Here is a 20,142-nt window from a genome sequence, read left to right on the forward strand (position 1 = left end):
GGTCTAGCTGAGGCTGGGGTCTGACCTCAAGCAAAATATACGGCTTTGTCAGAGCAAGAAGGGGGCCCCTGGGTGGCATGAGCTCTCAAAATGAGTCTACAGGGCAGAGAAGAACTTGACTGTGGTGAGAATTCAGGTGTGGGAAAAGAAAACACAATATTCTTACTCTCTGGCACTTGAAAATGACAAAACAAACACTCTTCCCTTCACCCGAATAGTTTAAAAGGGAAAGGAAATTAAACTCCTCATGTTCTGCTAAAACCTACTAACACAATAAAATGAATGCAATAATCTGGCAGAAAAGAAATATGCTGAAGAAACTTGCAAGCACACCATAAAGGAGCAGTCCCACCACGGGCAAGCAGTCCCTGCCATTCTGAGGAGAACGGACATTTACCGACAGAGGAACGACAAGCTGGAGAAAAAGCTCCTACAGATGGGAGGTCCTTCAGTGGCACAGATTAAAATATCACCTGATAAAAAAGAGAGGAATTCTAGCCCTTGGGGATCTGATTATGGGCTTTATAGATATTTCCGTTTGTGTGAAAACTGCCCGTTGGAGATGAAGACTGTGAAACTCATGGGATATATAAAGGCAAACTCTAAGGTAGTTTTGAAGACTGGTACAATTATGCTCCGATAAGATACTAATAACAATAGAGCAGTAGGAGACAGTTCTTTGGAGGCAAAATTTGGGTTGTTAGGAGCCCTAGAGACCTCTAAGTGACGTGCTCTGAAATATTACTGCTTTCCTGCAGCTTCAGTGTGTGACTTGAAAATAGATGCATATGAAAATGATATAAATGTACTAAGAATAAAGCAAATGTTTGGTGCAGATAGTGCCTCTTCAGGAAAACATGGTTTGACCTAAACCAAAAGAGTGCAAGGCTTCTGTTACTAAAAGTTAAGGTTATAGTTTTTAAACTAAAGACTAGAGGAAGCCAACTGGCACAGAAAAGCATATAGTTCAGGATGACACACACTTAGGGGTGGGAATGTTATTAAATCCTCTGTATTCTTAGAAAAAAGGACAGGAAGAGGTATTAATAAAGTCCAGGAAGGAACCGGACAAACAGTTTCTACGTGTGAAGTGTATGAAGCAGATCACATAAAACAGTCAGCCAGAAAAAAAACCCAGATATTTGTGTCTCTACAGATACGTAAAAAGTATAAAAATGCTGAGGCTGATTGCCTTGGTTTTCAGCTGGGAATCTGACCTAATTTAGGCATCTGAGAAGTCTGATGAAAGAAAGTAACTGTTGGAAATGGTATGACCAGGGCACACACTGATACAGCCCTGCCAAAATAGGCCGTGTGACTGAAGGATCGGTACTATTGTATTACAGGAAGCTTTGTGTCACATCCAGTAAACAACTCAGCTTCATCAACAAATGAGACAGAATTTCCATGGGCTGAAGGCTGTAACTGCAGGACTGTATCATCAATCACATAACGAGGATGGTAGATGTGGCAGCGATGTGCTTGGGATAGAAAAACAGCTGTCAGAGCAAACAATATGGAAATACAAAAACCCTTCAAGTACCCCTAAACAAACTGAGCAAATCTGCCAAGGTGTGATGTGTGTGTTCAGGCACCACAAGTGTGACTCCTCGTGGAAACCACCCGTTCAAGGATCCAGAGGGGAGCTCCTCGCAAGATGAGGAGAAGCAGCCCTTGACTCAGGCCTCTGTTATCCTGAGCCTCTGCAGCGGCAGGAGCACCGACCTGGGGTCTCCTGCTCCCCCCCCAGGACACCCAAGAGCTTTGGCCTGTAGCCTATCGCAAATAAATGTCTACAACTTCAGCTGCTTAATTAAAAAAATAATATTCTATGTCTGTGTGTGAGGTTTGACCCTACTTGTGTTTAGTGGATATATCTAAGGAGACAGAGCTTCTCTTTTGTTTTTTTTTTCTGGATCCTTAAAGCGCTTGGCTGGAAGATACACACCAGGTTGTCCCAGCCGTCGCTTTGGGCCACTGACACAAGCAGCGCTGGATAACGGCAAAGCCCAGCAGAGAGGCGAGCCTACTGGTGAGCCTGGCCCTTTGCTACATGGGTACAGAATTAGGTCTTGGAGAAATACTAAAGGAAATTCTAATATCACTGAAGAATCCCTTTTCTTCTTAAAAACACCTTCTCCTGTCCCCAGAAGAGCAGCTGCTCTGACTGAAGGTAGAGAGGGCCCTTAGTTGGTACTCCGAGTGTTGCTTGGTACTAATAAACCGCATGCACTTGGGGCGGTTCTCTGCTGTGGAGGTGGGCTGGCCAGGGACAGCCTCTGCCCACGCTACCAGGCTTCTTCAGCAGGGCGATGGCATGCAGCCTGCCTGCTCGCAATGGTCCTGGCTGCTGAACCATGCTTGGGAGCCAGTGGGGAGAAGTCAGCTAGCACAAACCATATCTGCACCAGGGAGCCTTCTTGTGAGCTAACGGTGCAGAGAAGCACGTTCCAGCGAACAAAAACTTTCTCTGGAGCTGATTAATCTATTAGCATCGATATAGCATAAAACCACAACTTGTTGGCCCCAAAGAAATGCATAATACATGGAAATATCTGATAAGAAATGAGACTTGGTAGAAAACAGCAGGCTTGAAACCCGGGCTCTCGTGAGGGCTTCCCTCTCGAAAGGTTTTGGTTCCCTTTTTCACTCTCTTATAGTGCCATAGATCTCGAAGGAGAATTGCTGCTGGGAGCTCCTTCACTGGCAGGCACCCGATGCTTTGGCAATGGCTGAAATGTGATTGCAGCCCCCACAGCAGCCACCTTCTCTTCTGAAACCCTAAGGATGCCCTCAGCTTCCTTGGAGTAGAGACGAGCTGGTGCTTTTGAAAACACAACCTGTGCCCCTGCCCGCTGTGAAGGAAGATCAGCATCAACTACTTTCTCGCTTCTCTTTCCGAGAATAGTGGAGGTCATTTAATTTTTGCTGCTACTTCTTAGTTCCCAGCTCGGTTTTGGGACCCATGGCTCGTGCTTTCTCATGGGAAGTTCAGGGGTTCGGGGCTATCTCAGGGTTTTCCCACAGACCTGCCAAGCCTATGCTCTCCCCAGCCCTGCTGAAACCATCTGCGGCCGGGGCACAGTTTCTGCACGTGCGCATGGTGGCCAGCCTGCCTCTCTGTGCGGCATCAGCCAGGCAGTGGAGAGGTCCGGCGGGGCATGTGAGATGGAGTCACAGATGCCTGTGACAGTCACTTAGCGTTACAGCCCACAGGGGGTTTAATGTGGTTTGGCAAGCAAATGATGGAAAAAGCCTGTGTTTTGAAACTCATTCAGGGAACTGAAGAAAACAGGTCCAAGTCCTTTTTATTTTAACATCTCAGCAAGTCTTTTATAAAAACATAAAGGCAATGTAAATTCCAGGAGAGCAGCTTTAGTATCCTTTCTTTTTCTATGTGTGTTTTGCTGTCTCTTGCTCTGCCGCATTGTCATACACATATAGAGAGAGGGAGACAGGAAGAAAAGGAAAGCAGAGTTTTAAGCTTTAAAATAAATCCATTTTCTTGAGGATTGGGGTTTAGTAAAGGTTGTGCATTACATTTTCATAACAGAGCCTGGAAAAGCAAAATAAATTCTCACAACCCCTTCTGACACCAGCCAGCCAGCCATGCAGGTAAGCAAAGCCATAGTGCTCTAACATCTCAGATACCAAAGATAAGAGTGCAGTGATAAAAGATGTTTCATCACATGATATGGGGAAAGTTTTGTACCAGTTAGGACTAGCTGCTCAGTGCAGGTTCCTCTTTCAATTCTCTGAAACTCTTTAAAAAAAAATTACACAAACACAAAAAAACACATTTCAAAAGCGGTTTCCTCAGTTCAAACCTCCCACCACTCCCACACCATCTCTATAGATGTTACCTCTAAGACGTACTATAAACTACACATAAAAGTTTCTTGTGTTTGCACTGCAGAGACTGATAGTTTTTAGAGCATTATAAACTACGCTACACAAAAAACCAAGGCTTGTTGTTTAGTTTTGTCTACCTGTTTCTTTAATGTAAAAGAAATCTGTCCTTTTCCTACCAAGACTAGTAGAAAGAGAAGACACCTAGCAAGTCATCACATAAAAGCTATCCTTTCTTTTTAAAGGTTATACAATCACAACAGGAAATATTTTGAAATGGTCACACTAATCACAAGACAGACTAGTTTTTAGGCTGAACATGTGTTTATACTAGTCTCCTATTTTTAGGTCACATCACATGCCAACTCCTTGCCATTGCCATTCGTATTTTAGTTATAGATGAAACAATGAATTTTGTAGTCTTCCAGAATAATAGGATTATACTTCATTCTTGCTTTGTTCTTACTTGCTATACTCAAATTCATAATCTGACGGAAGCAAAGAGTGACAACTAGCTAGTTTACATTTAATTAAATGTCTGGCTTTTGTTTGCCTTGTAGTTATTGCCCTTTTTGTCTTGTTTCTTTAAGCACCTGCAGCAAAACAATATTTGGGAAAGATGCTAATTTTGGCCTAAGTCCTCAAAAGGAATTAGGCATCCAAATATTTTTGAGGAATCAGTCCTTAGCAGTAGCATTCCTGACTGGTTTCCATGCACCTTTCTGCAAAAGCAAAAGCAAAAGCAAGCTTGTCTCCTGCTACAAAAACTGTCAATGAAAAAGTAGCAACAATGCTTTGACCAGGATGTCAGTGACCTCTCTGCAGTAGCACGATAACCAAAACACTATGACTTTCTAGACTGGAGTAAGGACCCACCTTATTGAACATGCCTGTGTAAAAGGATGGCTCTGGCACTCCAAGAGCACTTCCAAAGTGCTGGGCTGAGGACAACACCCACAACGAGCTTCCTCATTATCACTCCTGCAGAAAGCCATGTCAATAAGGAGATGAAAATGTTATCGACTTCTCTATATCTTTTTGTGAAAAGCCTCCTTGCAATAACAAGACGTAGATGATTAAGAAGCAGGACTCTTCTGAGAGTTCACAAGACTGTAGGTGTGTCCTTGAGGATGATAACCGGATCGTCTTCAATTCCAGTGCTCTCTCTTTCATTTGCTTGATGCCTTTTAAAAACTCACTTTCCTACTCTGAATTAATTTTCCTTTTTTTTTATAATACTACTATATTCGCACTGCTCAGTTACCTCACTGATGATGGCTTAAGAAATATTAGTGTCTTGCTTTGGAAATGCTCCAAGTGTTATAAGGAGAACAAGCAGCTTTTGAAATTGCTGGCACAGCACCTGCTTTTATTTGACAGAAGAAACAACCTGTAAAAACCATATTTGCATGCTGACTCTAAGATGAAAACTGTCATAATACGCTACCCATTTACTTAGAAGATTTTCCATTCTTTTCTAGAATGCCTCAAGAAGTTAGATATGTTCTGTATCCAGTTTTACAGAAAGTATTAATCCATTTAATTAACATTAATATACTGGAATCAGTAGACTTGTTCTCATGGCTTATAACTATGTTTTCCCCAGACAAGGCATCAATATCTCATATGCTATAATCTCTGCAAACCTTTCAATGACTTCTTAAAACAATGCAGTAAGCTTGATGAAATCATTCAAAAGTTATGACAGAAAGCTCTTCAATGAGTGAGTTTTTGTGCCATCTTTTTGAATGTCCAGTTCAAGCCATATTCAAGGGACTGCATTTGTCAAAACTGTGTTCAGATATGTTTCTTTTTAAATTGAGCACTTTCTTGTACTTTAAATTGTGATACCCAATTCATGAGACTTCCCAATTCAATCATTAAAATAGAAAATTCTTTCTTTACAGGTAGTGGTTTATTTTCTGCCCAAATTATAATAATGCAATAATATCCTAATGGCAAAAATCTCCATAACCTTCAAGGTACAATAGGATTTTCTGGTTCTCAAATGTCTGAATACCTCATATTACAAAAGACAGGGTATGACTTTGTACACTGGATTTCTGATGTCTTGTTCTTGTCACTAGTCAAGCTCAAGAAAGGCACAGTTCAGCTGAAAACCAGTTAAAAGTGTTTCTTTAGAAATTGGGTGTAAGAAGAGATTGTGGTTAGTTTTGCTCAATTACAAAAAAAAAAGACAGAGACACAGGAAAGCAACAAGTACCTAGAGGCAGTTAATACAGAATGCAAATCCACAGAGAGAGCCTAGAGCACCCACCATCCACACCTCTTCTACCCCGGGCTGTAGAAACAGAAGGAGGCAGAGGCACCTGCCATGGTCCCAGCTGAGATGTCCCATACCTCGTCGGCTCACAATTAGGCATTTTAGAATGAGATCCAGAAAACCAGGACACTGAGCAGCAAGCAAGCGAGACAACAGGAAACACCTTCGTCCCTGAGAAAGCTGCAGCTTTCGACACTTTGCTGAGGGTTTCAAGGAGACCTCTAGCTACAACCATGTATTACAACTGAAATTTCTCCTGGAGCGAGGTGTTTGCATCAGTCTTATCTCACAAAAAATGGAAGGATCCAAACCAGCAACAACAGTACTGTCCAATTCTCGAATATCACTCAGTGGGGATGTGGGAGATATGAATTCATTTCTCTCTTTAGAGTGATGAGATTTGAATCTACACCTCCCACCAAGCAATAAGAGTTGCTATTAGTCACTTCATATAAAACATATAAATTACATTGAAATAGGACTGCAGTTTGGGTGTCCTCTTCTCAGGTACTGAACAAAACACTACAGTATTTTTTCTCGACCATGGACTTTATATCCCAGTTGCACCATGCAAACTGGAACAAATTCAGGTGCAAGAGTAAAGATAAGTTGTAGATAAATAACTTTAACGTGGTGGTTAATGCATTTCTGCAAGAACGGTTGATTCCAATCAGATTGGGTAAACATTCCTAGTCTGTAGAGAATGCTCTAAGCATCCACAGGATTAAAGGGCACATGGCATTGCCACCTTTCTTCTGGCTGTATCCAATGCACGATCTACTCCAGTAAGTGCTTTGACTATTTATGGTATACTGGGTCTTCAAAATGATACAGCACGAGGAACAATTTTTCCCCACTCCACAACTGTGAATCATTTCAGGCCTTCAGTCTGAGTTGGGTATTAGGATATATGTGCTTCTGAGCACTGAGTGACTGGGCTTCATAGTTTTGATATTGGGCACCCTTAGCAAAAGCTGAGCAGTTGAAGACCTCAGTCTTGAGTTTCAGCACTTACAGTGATGACAAGAGAGTATTTAGGCTCCTAAAGCCTTTTTTCAATGCTAGCATTAAGGTCGGATATTGGAAATTCCACCTGTGAAGAAATCTTTTCTCCTTTAGTGTGAGGTTGGGGTGAATGCCAACAAGTAGGTCAGGCATATGAACATGCAGAGGCCTGATGTTGGGCATATAATGCGAGCCACAAATGCACATTTGCCTTGCTCTGCCTTCTGGGATTGTACCCCTTTTGCAGAAGAATCTCCTTGGCTTATGCAGCTAAATCATCCCTTGTTGAGTGTAGTCCCACCCTGGATGGATTGCCTGCACTGTCTATTGCAAGCCTCAGTGGCAGTCAAGTAAAAGTACTTCCCTTTACTTCTTTTGTGGCAGTCCCAATGGCTTTTCTCTAGGGCAAAAATGCTGGCAGGTATTTCATACTGTACTGCCACTCAACCAGCTAACCAGTCCTCCCAGAACGGGTATGTCCACAGACATTTTAACTTTTCCCTTGCCAAACTCCTTCAGAACAGATATCCTGTCCACATATCCTGTCCCAGCAGACTAGGGAAGGCATTCAGCAGAGAAAAGCTACCTGGCTCAACTCTGCGTTTTCATAGCATTCTCCCAGACAGAGTAGTCTGGATATAAGGGACTTGTGGGGGTGGACGAGGGTGAGTCTGGCAGGTGCATATGGTGCCTTCACTGCAAATCACCGGGCTGAGTGCTCGTGTTTCTTTCCCTCCTGACAGGCAGGAGTGAAGTAAGGCTGTTTCTTGTTGCATGAACGTGCCTGATTTCCTGGGTTGTTTAGAGAAGGTTGATGAGTCTCGGCTCACAGGCGTATAGATATCTACTCGCTCTGCCTCTTAATGAGGTCCTTTACATATCCCTCCCCCAGGCTAGGATGGGAGAGAACAATATAAAGAGCCTATACTTACACTGACTACATTTACCTACCAGGAGGGGCAATTATACAGGGAGATAGCTAGGAAGCCGTTTCCCCCGCTTTAAGGCCAGAGGAAAGAACTTCAGTAAAAATCAAAGCTGGGCTCATGGAATTACAACGTGGGGCAGGGTGGCCTCAGAGACTAACCTAATGCTTTTTGAACAGAACTAGGCTCATGGGGCATACATGGAGTAGTTTACACACACCTTCTCGCTGCAGCACGAGACCTCATCTATTTATTGCAACATCCTGTCATTGCTGGTATGACTAACTCGCATCAGCGGGTACGTGGATGCATCACTGTGAAGGACAGGGTTTGAGGAAAGTAGCAGATGATCAGGTCATTTTTAGTGTTGTGTGGTGGCAGATAGCAAACAATCCTGATACTTCCGATGCAGATGTGATGTAGGCTTGTCAAAATAAAATGCTATTAGAAGGATGAATGAGAAGACCATAAGATTCTTGGTGGTAAAAGCCTGACAAAACCCCATTCCTACCAAACTGTTGTCACCTCTTCAACCCCATCTTGTTTTTCTGATGAGAAGCTACCTGAAAATTTGCTTGGCTTTCATACTCCCAGTTGTTGGGAAGATGTATGGATCAACTTTTCATAGACTGTAAACAAAGAAGAAAAGCACAAGTATCTAAGAGATTGTCTATTAAAGAGTTAAGAGGAAGGGAGGAGAAATAAGGAAGTAGTGGTTGAAACAATCTGCTTTTAAGTATACAAAAAGTTAAAAAAGACTTGATAACATTTTAAAGAGAGTGTATAAACAACACAGAAGAGTCCCAAACTAGGTGTTCTTTTTCTGGGGGGCAGGGGTGTTCAGAACTAGTGGAAACTATAATGGGAACTTCAGAAATGGAAACTCTGCACTTTTAGCTAAAGAACAAGCACAGGTTTCTCACCCACCCAGACTGAAACATGAAGTGAAGGGACTATTTCTAATAATGAGAAGAGAGATTGGTTTCCAAACCCTTCCAGTGTAGGGCAGCACCATTTTTTCTACCCAGTTATTTAATTTGAGATGTATGAGATCAAAAGTATATAAAACAGAGCAAGTGCAGTAAACCTTGGGGTTTGCCACGAAAGACAGCTGGACTGTCAGTGTCAAAAAGACAAATACAAACTGATTTGCAAAGAACATTTATATAATCTATAATTCTGATCTAAGAATGCTATGCTGGCTTTTTAAAAATTATACTCTACTTGGCTGTCTCTCCACTGGGGAAATACTCTTGTCATTTGTCATCATTGACAGTAGTGATTCAGCAGCAGTACAATCATTGTAGCCCTAACACAGAAAAAAAAGTTCTAACGCTAAAGTCACTGTGTCTTGCAGATGTGTGTTCAAAAAAGTGCTGTCATTTGCAACTGTCTGTACGTAGGGCATTGCCAAAATCTACGTTACCGTGTTTCACCAGTGTGAGTGGTCATGGAAAAGGACTTAGATTAGGGATGGTTTAGGATTAGTTTATGTCATAAGTGAAATAAATATAAATAAAATTAATTAAAATAAATAAATAGATAAAATTGAAAATATTTTGTCTTGATCTTCAGAGCTATTTAGTCATTTAATTGCTGCAAACTTAACTTTCTGCTTTTATATAATTTCATTTAACACTTGTGCATGAAGCAATAAGACAGCACGTAACAGTCTAAGATTTTTATTTACCAGCATCACTGCAAGTTGTCTATCTTCGCTGCCTTTGATGGCTACGCATCAAGAGAATTAAGCTTCGGCTCAGATCTCGAAAAAGGAAATAAGCACCCACAAGTCTCTACAGCACATTTCTCCTCCAGAGGAGGAGAGCATTGAGGCATTAATGTTGACACAGAAAGCAGAGACTGAATCTATTTCAGGGAAGGCTTGGATGTTTGTCTTCTTCCTAAAAGAACATAAACGGGCACAATGGCATTGGGCTGCAGAAACAGAAGGCGAGGGCCAGGACTCTGTGGACCACCATGGCGATAATGTGCACTGAGATGCTGGGCCAGGCAATGCTTTCTACGATCCAGTCAATAAATACTGTTCACAGAAACAGCGTAGGCTGCTTGGACTTAAAAGTGAAAGACTCTGGTTTTTCAGTACACCTTCTTACCTGACAAATGAGGTTTGTGGGTGGGCATGTGGCCTCATCTGTAGGGGAAGGATGTGATGTGGGAGAATCCAGAAGGGGATGTGGGAGTCCTGGGTGACTGCCAGCCACAGCAGGCATCAAATGCTTCCACTTTTTCACTTTACCATTAATTTAGAAGCAAGAATATAAACAAAACCCAAACAACTACTGAGCCCAGCTGCTGTTCAGCTTTGTTTGAAAAGGATCTTTGGTGTATATTCACAGGTCTGTATTTCCCCTCTCTTCCTCAATAAATGTGAACATGTTGATTGATTCTAGTCAAATTTGATAAAAGGTGTAGGTCCCAAGATTAACTAAGTTTCTGTGCATTGCATAAAAATATTTGGTAAATTGGATGAAAGCCTGGGATTTATAATTCCACCTAATGTTTTTTGTTCCTTTCCCTGATTTCTGCAACTGCATATGGTTTTCTGTGTGTCATGGCCATAATAACTTAGGAGAAGGTTGTAGACATGTGCAATGACAATAATGACAATCTTCACTATATAGTAATCCACTGTAAGTCACAGAATTGTAGGAAAAAAATAGGCTAGTGCTTTTTACTGCCTACAGAGCCACTGGAGAGCTTGTTGGTGTTATCTCCCCTTTTGGGAGAGTGTCACCGTGAGTCTCATGCTAACTGCTCAAAATACCTCTCACCCATCCCTTTTTCAGCCTGGGATCAAAGCAATAAAATTGTAGCTCAGAATAAATGTCAGAGTATTTCATGTTGTTACAAAAACCGGTCTGCAAATCCTACACCAAATCCTGCTTCACTCAACACATGACAGACCCAATTTATGAATGGGCCAAGACCCAGTGAATACATTTATCTTCCATTGAAGGCAACAGGAAGTGAGAGCATTTAGCATTTGGCTCTCTTGGGCCCACAGCTGGGCACAAAAATATCTTTGATATAGAAGTGTGACTTTATTTCTAACGCCTGGCACACTTTGAATTTCTGGCCAGTCCTTTGTGAACAAACCCCTACTTATTCATTTCTTTTTTTCAGATTTACTAGAAAAGTTTAAGCTGGTGATATATGGAAGGTAAGAACCTTTTTCTTTGCTGAGACAGGTGGGGGTAGAGAAGCATTTACAGCTCCTGTAGCATGTTAGTCTGAACTGTGAAATTGTTGGCAATGGCAACGGCAACACTATGTTTTTTATTTCAGACATGAGGAAATCAAATCCCCAGGTGCCCCCACGCTCTTTAGAAGTAGGTAAAGATGTTTCTGGCCACCTATTTTTCCTTCTACGCTCGTGACTACACTAGTCCCAGAGACAAGTTAGAGCAGCCAGAATAGTAGGCACAACCAAAGGAGCTGATATTTCTGTAGTACAATTTGTCTCTCTCTGCTCTCCTACTGCTAACCAACACAGGAATAACCTTTCCACATGCTGGTGTTCCCCATGTAACAAAGTGATCCCCAGGCACTGCTGTGAAAGACTTCAAAGTTCGTTTTTGCAGTACTGCAGCAGCAAAAACGGGGAGGTGCTGAGAATCCACCCCACTCAGTGTAAACATTTTCAAGCTGAGGGTAGACCAACGATCTATGTTATTGATATCCAGATCTCTTATGATCTCTGCCTTTCTCATGTGGGGGTAATCATGTACTCATGTAAGACAGCCCACAAACATTAGCAGAAATAGACATGTGAGCTGAGCAAGCTTATATCAGCCTACTATAACATGTAAAACTGCGCCATGTCCTGTTAGTTTCTCTGAGAAGTGGTGTGGATGGAAAACTTTTCATTTAAAAAACTGAAAAAAGCTTTCACAAGTCTATATGATTTCAAGTCTCAAACATTTAACCTACGCTGAACCTGAAACACCTCAGTGATGAGTTTGGGAGGCTATTTTATCCACCAAGACCAGATTTTAAGGTTATGTATTTACACAGCAGAGAATTACTGAGATCACGAAAGCCAGACACCTAGCAGGAAACTTCATTCTTCGTCCTTTTAGAAGTGTTAACGATATCTTTATGCCCCATGGGAGAAATGCGTGACTGAGAAGGCACATCTTCATGTGAAGAGTGGTTTCCAGATATTTTCTTTGACAAGCATGTACAGATTTAGGTCATGAATTGGGCTGATAAAGAGCTGTATGCAATGTGCAAAGCAGCGTTTAGTTTAACTTAAGGGCTTGATCTTGCTCCTGCCTAACTCAGTCTCACATTCTTGTACTAGCAGCCAACTTCTGTTAGCTGCAATCATGGATAAGCTGCAAACTTTTTGACTCTGTTTTTCTAATGATCACAACAGCTGTGATCAATGCACTGGTTTTTTAAGCACTGTGTAACTGAGATCATCAGCTTTGCAGAGACCTGAGATGGAGGGGAGGGGAAGGTGTCCCTTATGAAAATGTCTTGTCTTTTCCTTCCTTGTCAAAATACTCACAATGCTCATCTACCTCAGGAAGGTTGCTGCTCTAGCAGCCTGGACAAATAAACAGCGGAAGAGCCTGGGAGCCAGAATTTCATCAGCAAGTTCCCCTTGTTGCTTTGCAGTTTAATGATCCTACCAGTGAAAAGCTGGAAGCAACAAGCTGAAGAGAGCCAATCAACCCAGCTGCCAAGACACTTTACAAGTCAGCTGGCTGGGAAATGGACAAGTTTAAGCCTGCCCATTTCCATTTGATCTTTGTTGGAACCAATGCCCTCCCAGCAATTTTCCAAAGGCAAAATATCCCATTAGAAAGATTTAGACCTTTTTCTCCTTATTGTTCAATGAGTGACACTATGCCCTAGTTACAGTGCACTGTTCAAACTCTTGTCCTCAATACCAAATAATTTATTTGCGGGCATTTTTGCAGCATCCAGTGTTGTAGCATCAGAGAGACAGGCAAATTTCGTCTTTGCAGCCTTCCTCTAATACGAAGATTATTTAACCCTGTATTACAAACAGGAAAGTGAGGACTGGAGGTCCTCAGTTGCCTAGGACCTGATTTCTAAGAGCATTTGGCATTATATAAAACATTACTGTTTCAAAGCCACATTTCTATTGACTATATCTGGATCTGTAAGTACTCAATACTTCTGCAAGTCAGACACAGGTGTCTTTTAATAAGCATTTGAAAATGAGGAACTCACAGTTGGTGACTGTTTATGAAAGCTTAACCTCTTGAAGCCAGATCTGAAACAGGATTTCAGGCTCTGTAAGAGAAGCATCACATGGGTGGAAGAATTAAGGCACCAATGAAGACTTAGGTGTCTCAGAAAGGGATCTGAAATAGCAAAATGATGAGGAACAGTGTGAAGTCAGCACTCTTCACATGCCACAAACATAGATCATCTGGACAACACTATGGATGAGCCTTGGAAACATGAAAACGTGGGAAAAAATTCCTAATGAGTCTCACAGAACATCCTCTCTCTCACAGGAAAAGTACTGGGAGACCTGAGCCTTCAATCTCTTTGTGAAGATTCCTTTTATGAAAATTCCCTGTTGCCTTTTCTTTCTGGGGACTGGGTATGATTTGCTACAATCTTTTAAGATGGTTGATAGAAGAGAAACAATTCCCTTCCCTGTCTAAATGATAGAGTAGCAGTTAAGGTCAGGAAATAGATGCCTCAGGTTGCCTCTCAAGTCTGACCATGGGACTTATTATCTGAGCAGGAGATTGTTTTAACCACAAAGCTGCTAGGTACTGCCCATATTTCACATCAAAGATGTGCAATAAAAAATTATAGATATGACAACTGAGGGAAAGACGAAAACGCTATGCAGGAGGGCAAGAGATTCTCTAGCCTGGTGACAGGGGCAGTCATCAACTGTAAGGTAGTGGATGTGGCCTGGTATCTACTCTTTAGATTGGCCTTTGGGGTTATCCAGTGACTACTTAATATGAAATAGTGTCTTTGAAGACGAGACTAGAGATGAGGTCTTTTTCCTTCTAGCTGAATGATATTTCAGGCATCTGCTCCTCTTTTGCCCAATGACCACTGTTTGCTCTTCCAGGTTCAATTGGCCAGGTGCAAATCAGCCCAGACTGTGGTAGCTAGCATACTATCTAGGTAGGAAGGAAGGAGGTGGATAAGGCTTTAAATAATACTTTCCAAAGAGAGTGTTGAATGTGCATGCTCTTCCTCCTAGGAGAGTGCTCTAGAGGAGGAGTTACACTATTTCCTACTCCTTGACTGTGTTTGAAGAGAAAGTACTTGTATTTCTGAAGAAGAAACACAGTCTTACTGATGTGCTTTAAGCATGCTCCTAACTGGCACTAGGCCAGCTCTCTCAGTCCTGTCAAAATTCAATTGCTCTATAATTGCAGATGAATATCTTTTCTATACACGTCCTTAAGTATCTTAAGTACTGCCACCTCAAGTGCTGCTATCTTATGTTATGAGAAGCAATTACTAGGATATAATTCCCCAGCAGTCAGAGGCTGTATGAGAATTGTCCCCACTTGGAGCTGAACTCTGAAGTTCCACCCCAGCTCCATTTCAAGCATTTCTCATATATCCTTTTCTTATGGAGGTGCCCTTTTCTCAGCATCACACAAGACTTTCAAGCAGAATCATTGGCAGAATCTCATTTCCCAGGACATCATTCAGTCACTAAAATCACAAGGCTACTTTGCCTTTTCCTGTTGTCCTGCCTTTCAGTCAGCATGTATCCTCCAGCAGCAAGTAGATGAGAGCTAGTCAAGGAGACAGGCAATGATCTCCCTCTGAATTGGCTGTTAACTGATTTTTTGTGCTGAAGTAATTCTGTAGTATTTACACTTAGGAGGCTGAGGACTATACCACATGCACAAGGGAGATGTTGCTACATGAAGGGTCTGTCAATATTAGCAAATTAATCACTGTCGGAACCTGAGCTCAGGCCATGAAATTCAATTCCTTGGGCTGTTACAGTTCTGGCAGTTTTGTTTCACACCAACTAATGCTCCTTCAAACAACTCTGGGCCTCGCACAACCATCTTGTGTAGTTTAGGAGTTATCATAGACCAAAGACCATTCCCAACAAGGAGTTTGGATGTAGCCATCATGCCTCAGAGGCTGAGAGCAGTTATTACAGATGTGTCAAATAAGCTAAAGACCAGGATATGACTGGTCCCAGCAAATGGATGTAGTGCAAAATACTGTTGGGTAAAAACGGATTTTCTGTCTAGACCACTAGAGGGTGCAGACAAACCTACTTTGCCTTGAAGATCTATTTTTCGGTTACTGAGACCTGGATATTTCAGATTTTTCCTCCAGAGTATTTGAGGAAAAGAGCTGAAAGGATCATGCCTTGCTGTCCTCTAGAAACCTATTTATGATGTCATCTGTAGCATGTAACCCGAAGTCCGTCTTTCTCCCGTTAACTGCTGTCCAGACACCGCCCTCTGTCCTCATCTACCTTGATTTCGTACTACCAGTTTTCCTCTTCCCTTTTTTTTTTCTTTCCCTCACCATTTCTGTTCCTGCTTATCCACAGTTTCCTACCCTACCTCTCACCACCCACTGTTCTCCAGGAGGATTTCCCTTTGATCCCTGCACTGCTTGACTGTCACAAGGTGAAGTAACAAAAGTACAAAAGGCTTATTCTCCTCGCCTTCAGCTGCTGAACCGTTGTAGCCCAGAAGTGGGGGTCTACTCAGTGTACTCAGGATCCTGGGAGAACAGGATTTCAATTGGGCATGATTTAGAGAGTTTCAAAGATCGATCATATTTTTGAGAAGTTATGGGGAGGTGGGGGAAGAAATAAAAAGTCTTTACAAAAGGATTCCTTTCTTTGTGCTTACTCACCTACTCAAAGCAGAGGCTTGCGTTCCTGAATATTCCTTTATTGCCTCAGCAATTGCCTCATACAGCTAAACTCTGCGTGTAACATCCTGCCAAAGAAAATGCAAAACTTTTCATCTTAAATGTTGATCAGACTTACAGGCAGCTCCCTAAGGAATTTGTCTCGCCGTGGCCACCGCTGATGTTTCCGTGCTGCAGCAGATCAGATTTCCTCTATGAGTAAGAGCTGAAGAAAGGACCAAAGAAAAAATCTTTTAAGAATCAGTGGTTACTAAAAGAATTTTTTTAAAAGGAGCACAACTAAAGATAATGCCGAACAGTGACAAGCACTGATAACACTGCCTTTCATAGCTTTAAAACACAGTTCACTAGCTGTAAAATGTACCTGTGCAGGATTACTAAAGATGCATTATATCCACATCTGAAGATGAAGAGATAAAAGAGCACATACTTTTTGGTGACTTGATGTTTTCCCTTCTTATTTTTGCATATCTGAATCAGGTGCAGCGTATCTGGTAGTAAGTAACCCTAGCTGCTTCATCGTGACCGTACCGGTGCGTAATTTCTGTTGTTATTTCAAGACTTAATCAGCAGTTGGGAGAGCAAGGATTTGAGGGTAAAATTATTTTCAGTTCACCAACTGCTGAGCCTAAATTCCTCATGCAGTTGTGTGAAAATGTGACAAAAATGTGCAGCTCTTGATGAACAAGCTTATAGATGCCTTGCTCCAACCTGAACAACTCATGGGCCCTCATCAGTCTGTGCGCAAAAAAGCAGAATCTCTCTGTTACGATACCAATGAGAGCTAAAATCCAGCATTTAAAAAAATTGAGCTGTTGCATGAAGCGTGTACAGATCTCTCTCTTTCTTTCTCTGTCTGAGTATTTAGCTTTAGTTACATACTCAACAACACTGAAAACTAAGACTACCAATGGAAAATTTCAGTAAGGACGGAAGGCTTCCCATCAAAAATCTATGAAAAGAGACCAGATCAAACTGACATTACCAGATTCAAAGGATATAGAAAATGAACCCTGTGGGATATTTCTCATTGATTAGCACCTAAATTTAGACAAAAATTGGATTATATTACCCATTTTAAACCTATTTTAAAATAACAACCCTAACTCTCAGGCTAAGAGTCCCTCTCACGTTTCCTGCATATAAATAGTAAGCCCAGGAGGAACACCAACTTGACCTTCCCATTCGAGAGCTGGTAGTAAGAGTAAACAAGCCCAAACAGTCCCAAAGACATTTACTTATAAAATGACCTCATTTCATCCAGGAATTTTTGAGGCAGTAGTCAAGGGCCACACGCTCCCATTTCTATAAAGTCATTTTTCAGAGGAGAGCTCCATTTTCAAGCTCATTTTGCACACTGTTAAAAACATGACAACAGTGTCAATAAATATACCTGATATGAAAAACATTCCTCTGTCCATTTGGAGGCTTTGCAAACATTAGTTGTCAGTGGTGAAGCCCCCTGGACTTCTGCTTCAAAGCAACTTTTTATCTGGAAACTATGTAAATATGAAGTAAAGTTGTTAGGTGGCAATATGTGTGCAAAACACCACCACATCTTTTCAATACATTGAGAAACAGTCTTGGTGTCTCTTCATTTTTGAGCAAGACAGAGGGAGCCCAGGATAACTTCTTGAGGCTGTGTTGTGGGTTGCTGGGGTTCTCCCCTCTAGCCATTTGACCAGAACACAGCAGTTACTGGGGGAGACCACATTTACCATAAAAATAACGGCTTTTCTAGGGTTTGTTTCTTTTCCATCCTATTATGCCACTACATATAATGTACATCTCCCTCCGACAGAGAGCTGAGGAGTACACCCATTTCCCACATGAAACAAAGGTACTCATGCTGAAAGAAAGCATTGAGAGCAAACATTTTAAATCACCTAAGCTGGCCTTTTCTGCACTTACAGTCATCAGTGAGAGCAAAATTATCTGCACAGGCAGATGTATCTGAGTTGAGCCCAAACCCATCCTGAAAGACAGAAGGTGAATACACATTTTCTATAAATGTACCTGAAGGGACGCTAAAAACTGAAGGCAGAAGCAGTGGGTAAGCTGCTGGTCGGTGACAGGGGAGGCCTGGGTTCAGTTTGCTCTTCCCACACAAAGCTGCTGAGTACTTTCCCTTGATCTGTGCCTATGCAGTAACTGGGAAATGTGGCTGCAGGATGGGTAGGCATGCCTCAGCCAGCTTTCACCTAGCAAGCTGTAGCATAGGCTGCAAGTATTTAGCAGCTAAGGCCATACAGAGCTGTAAGAAACAGCAAATTGCTTAGCATCGATACTCAAACTGAGAAAACTGAGGCTGATGATACAAATGCTTCTACCCATGCCATAGCCTCTTCCCTAGCAGAATGGTGACATGCTCTCTGGCTGTGTCTAAACTGACCTACAGCTGTTTGCAAGGGGAGACCTGGGATTCTTGATCAGATCACCTGCACTGGGGAGCTGCAAAAAACAGGGCACAGGTCTGGCATCAACTGGGATTCATCCAAGTTTCCCATGTGTAGGTGACAATGACAAAACTTCTGTGGCTCACAGAGTCTTTTAAGGATGCAATTCATTACAGAGGTCCAAGTGCTACCGTAGTAGCAATCTCACAAGTAAGGTGTCAGTGATTGGATTGGCGATCAGTCCAAACATTGACGGGACTTATGTGTCTGAATCAAACGAATGCTTTTGAAAACCCTAGCTAGATTCTCCCGACCGCTATGTATAAAATCCAGAACGTGTTTATACCAAACACTGAGCACAGTCAAGGAGCCAATGTCCAAACATTAAAACTGATTACAAGCAAAGACTTAAAAAAACCCAAATGCCAAAAACCTGAATCTCCAGTGTATGACTTCACCCAGGGATCTTCACAGCATCTACAATTTCACTTTCTGTAGGGTGACTTGGTGACAGCACATTATTAAAATAACTGCCCTACAGATGGCTATTTTATGCTTGTTTCTGAACTATTAAAAAAACCTTCACGCAAATAGTCTCTCTCCCTGTCTATTAAGAGGCAACAAATGCCGTATGCAAGAGTGCACTGTGTTACGAGACTTCCTTCTGGTGCCCGTCTGTCTGAGTTCAGTTTTTATGCATCAAAAGACCCCGATGAAATTATATTGTTTTATGATATGGTTCCACAGTCACTTCTGTGTGTATGTTTGGTTGCTGCAAACCTCAGGAAGAGTCTCAGGATGACTACAATATGTGACTCTGCAATAGCTATAGATAGATATCAGGTCCAGATTTACAAATAAAACTGGTCCAAAACTATCTTTTTTTTTTTTCTCCCCCGATACGTAGAAGCTCATTCTTCCTCCTTTTAAAAATACCATTGAAGATACGCTATGATTTTTACTACTCTCCTTACTAAAGCAAACTGTACACCTGAGAATGCCTTATTTTGATAGTGGTTTGTGCAGAGTGAACTCCGTAAAACTGGCGGTAAGAGTTTTCTTTCTCTTTTACTGCAGTATTTGCTGTAATAATTCTGACTTCTGACTATCTGCAACATAACTTCTTCATTATCATTACTAACCCATGCAGTTCTTTTTTTATTTCTACAGCTCACAGTCATCTGGCACAAAGACACACATGTACTTCTTGGATTGCAATGAACTTTGTTCTCCCTTCGGATGTAAATAATAGGAGGGAGAACAGATCAGTCTTGACTGAGTCTGACTCCACTGAAAAACAATTTTGAATAAACAATCAAGAAGTGAAAAGCTGTACTCCTTACCTGGTCTGGGATGTACAGTGCACCTTGAAAGCCTCTTAAATGACAGAGAAGAATTAGAAATAGTTGAAAGTTTGCACTCATCCAACCACAGGGCTCAGGAAATGACCGTGTATTTTGCAACGATTAACTCCTTCCTCACTTCTAATATCTTCACTTCTTCAAGTACAGTAAAAAAATCCATCTTACCCTTCCACTGCAGTTTGGTAACTAATGCCATGCCCTACACATGATTTCTGTTTCACACTGAAAATATGCAGGTGGCCAGAGGAGACAACTCTGATCACCTCCATGGAAGAGAGAATTTGCAGTGTCTTCTGCATAACTGTGACCAAGTACATTTTACTGTTGAGTGAAGCTTATGTGATGAAGTGTAGAAATGACAAAGTAATAGCTCGAGCACCTAACTGTCATTTTTAGAAGAGGCTTAGAGCAATATTCTCAATGTGACT

The 20,142-nt window shown here is 41.8% G+C and overlaps 1 protein-coding gene across 8 annotated transcripts in view; it reads right to left on the bottom strand.

The window, feature by feature from the left end:
* Positions 1–19,738, bottom strand: part of P2RY8 (P2Y receptor family member 8) — a 36,884-nt gene extending 17,146 nt beyond the window's left edge. For 2 of the 8 annotated variants that reach the window (XM_082304883.1, XM_082304884.1), the window contains exons 1-3: positions 19,694–19,738; positions 16,073–16,159; positions 13,294–13,356 (exon numbers count right to left, since the gene is read on the bottom strand). The gene's annotated coding sequence lies outside the window, so the exon portion shown is untranslated. Of the gene's footprint in view, positions 1–4,725; positions 4,831–13,293; positions 13,357–15,936; positions 16,028–16,072; positions 16,160–19,693 lie in introns of those variants that run through there. The other 6 variants (XM_082304882.1, XM_082304886.1, XM_082304885.1 and 3 more) reach the window with 5 other exon arrangements.
* Positions 19,739–20,142: the final 404 nt, after the last annotated feature.

This window comes from Platalea leucorodia, assembly GCF_965183815.1.
Source record: "Platalea leucorodia genome assembly, chromosome: 2".
Classification (NCBI taxonomy): Eukaryota; Metazoa; Chordata; class Aves; order Pelecaniformes; family Threskiornithidae; genus Platalea; species Platalea leucorodia.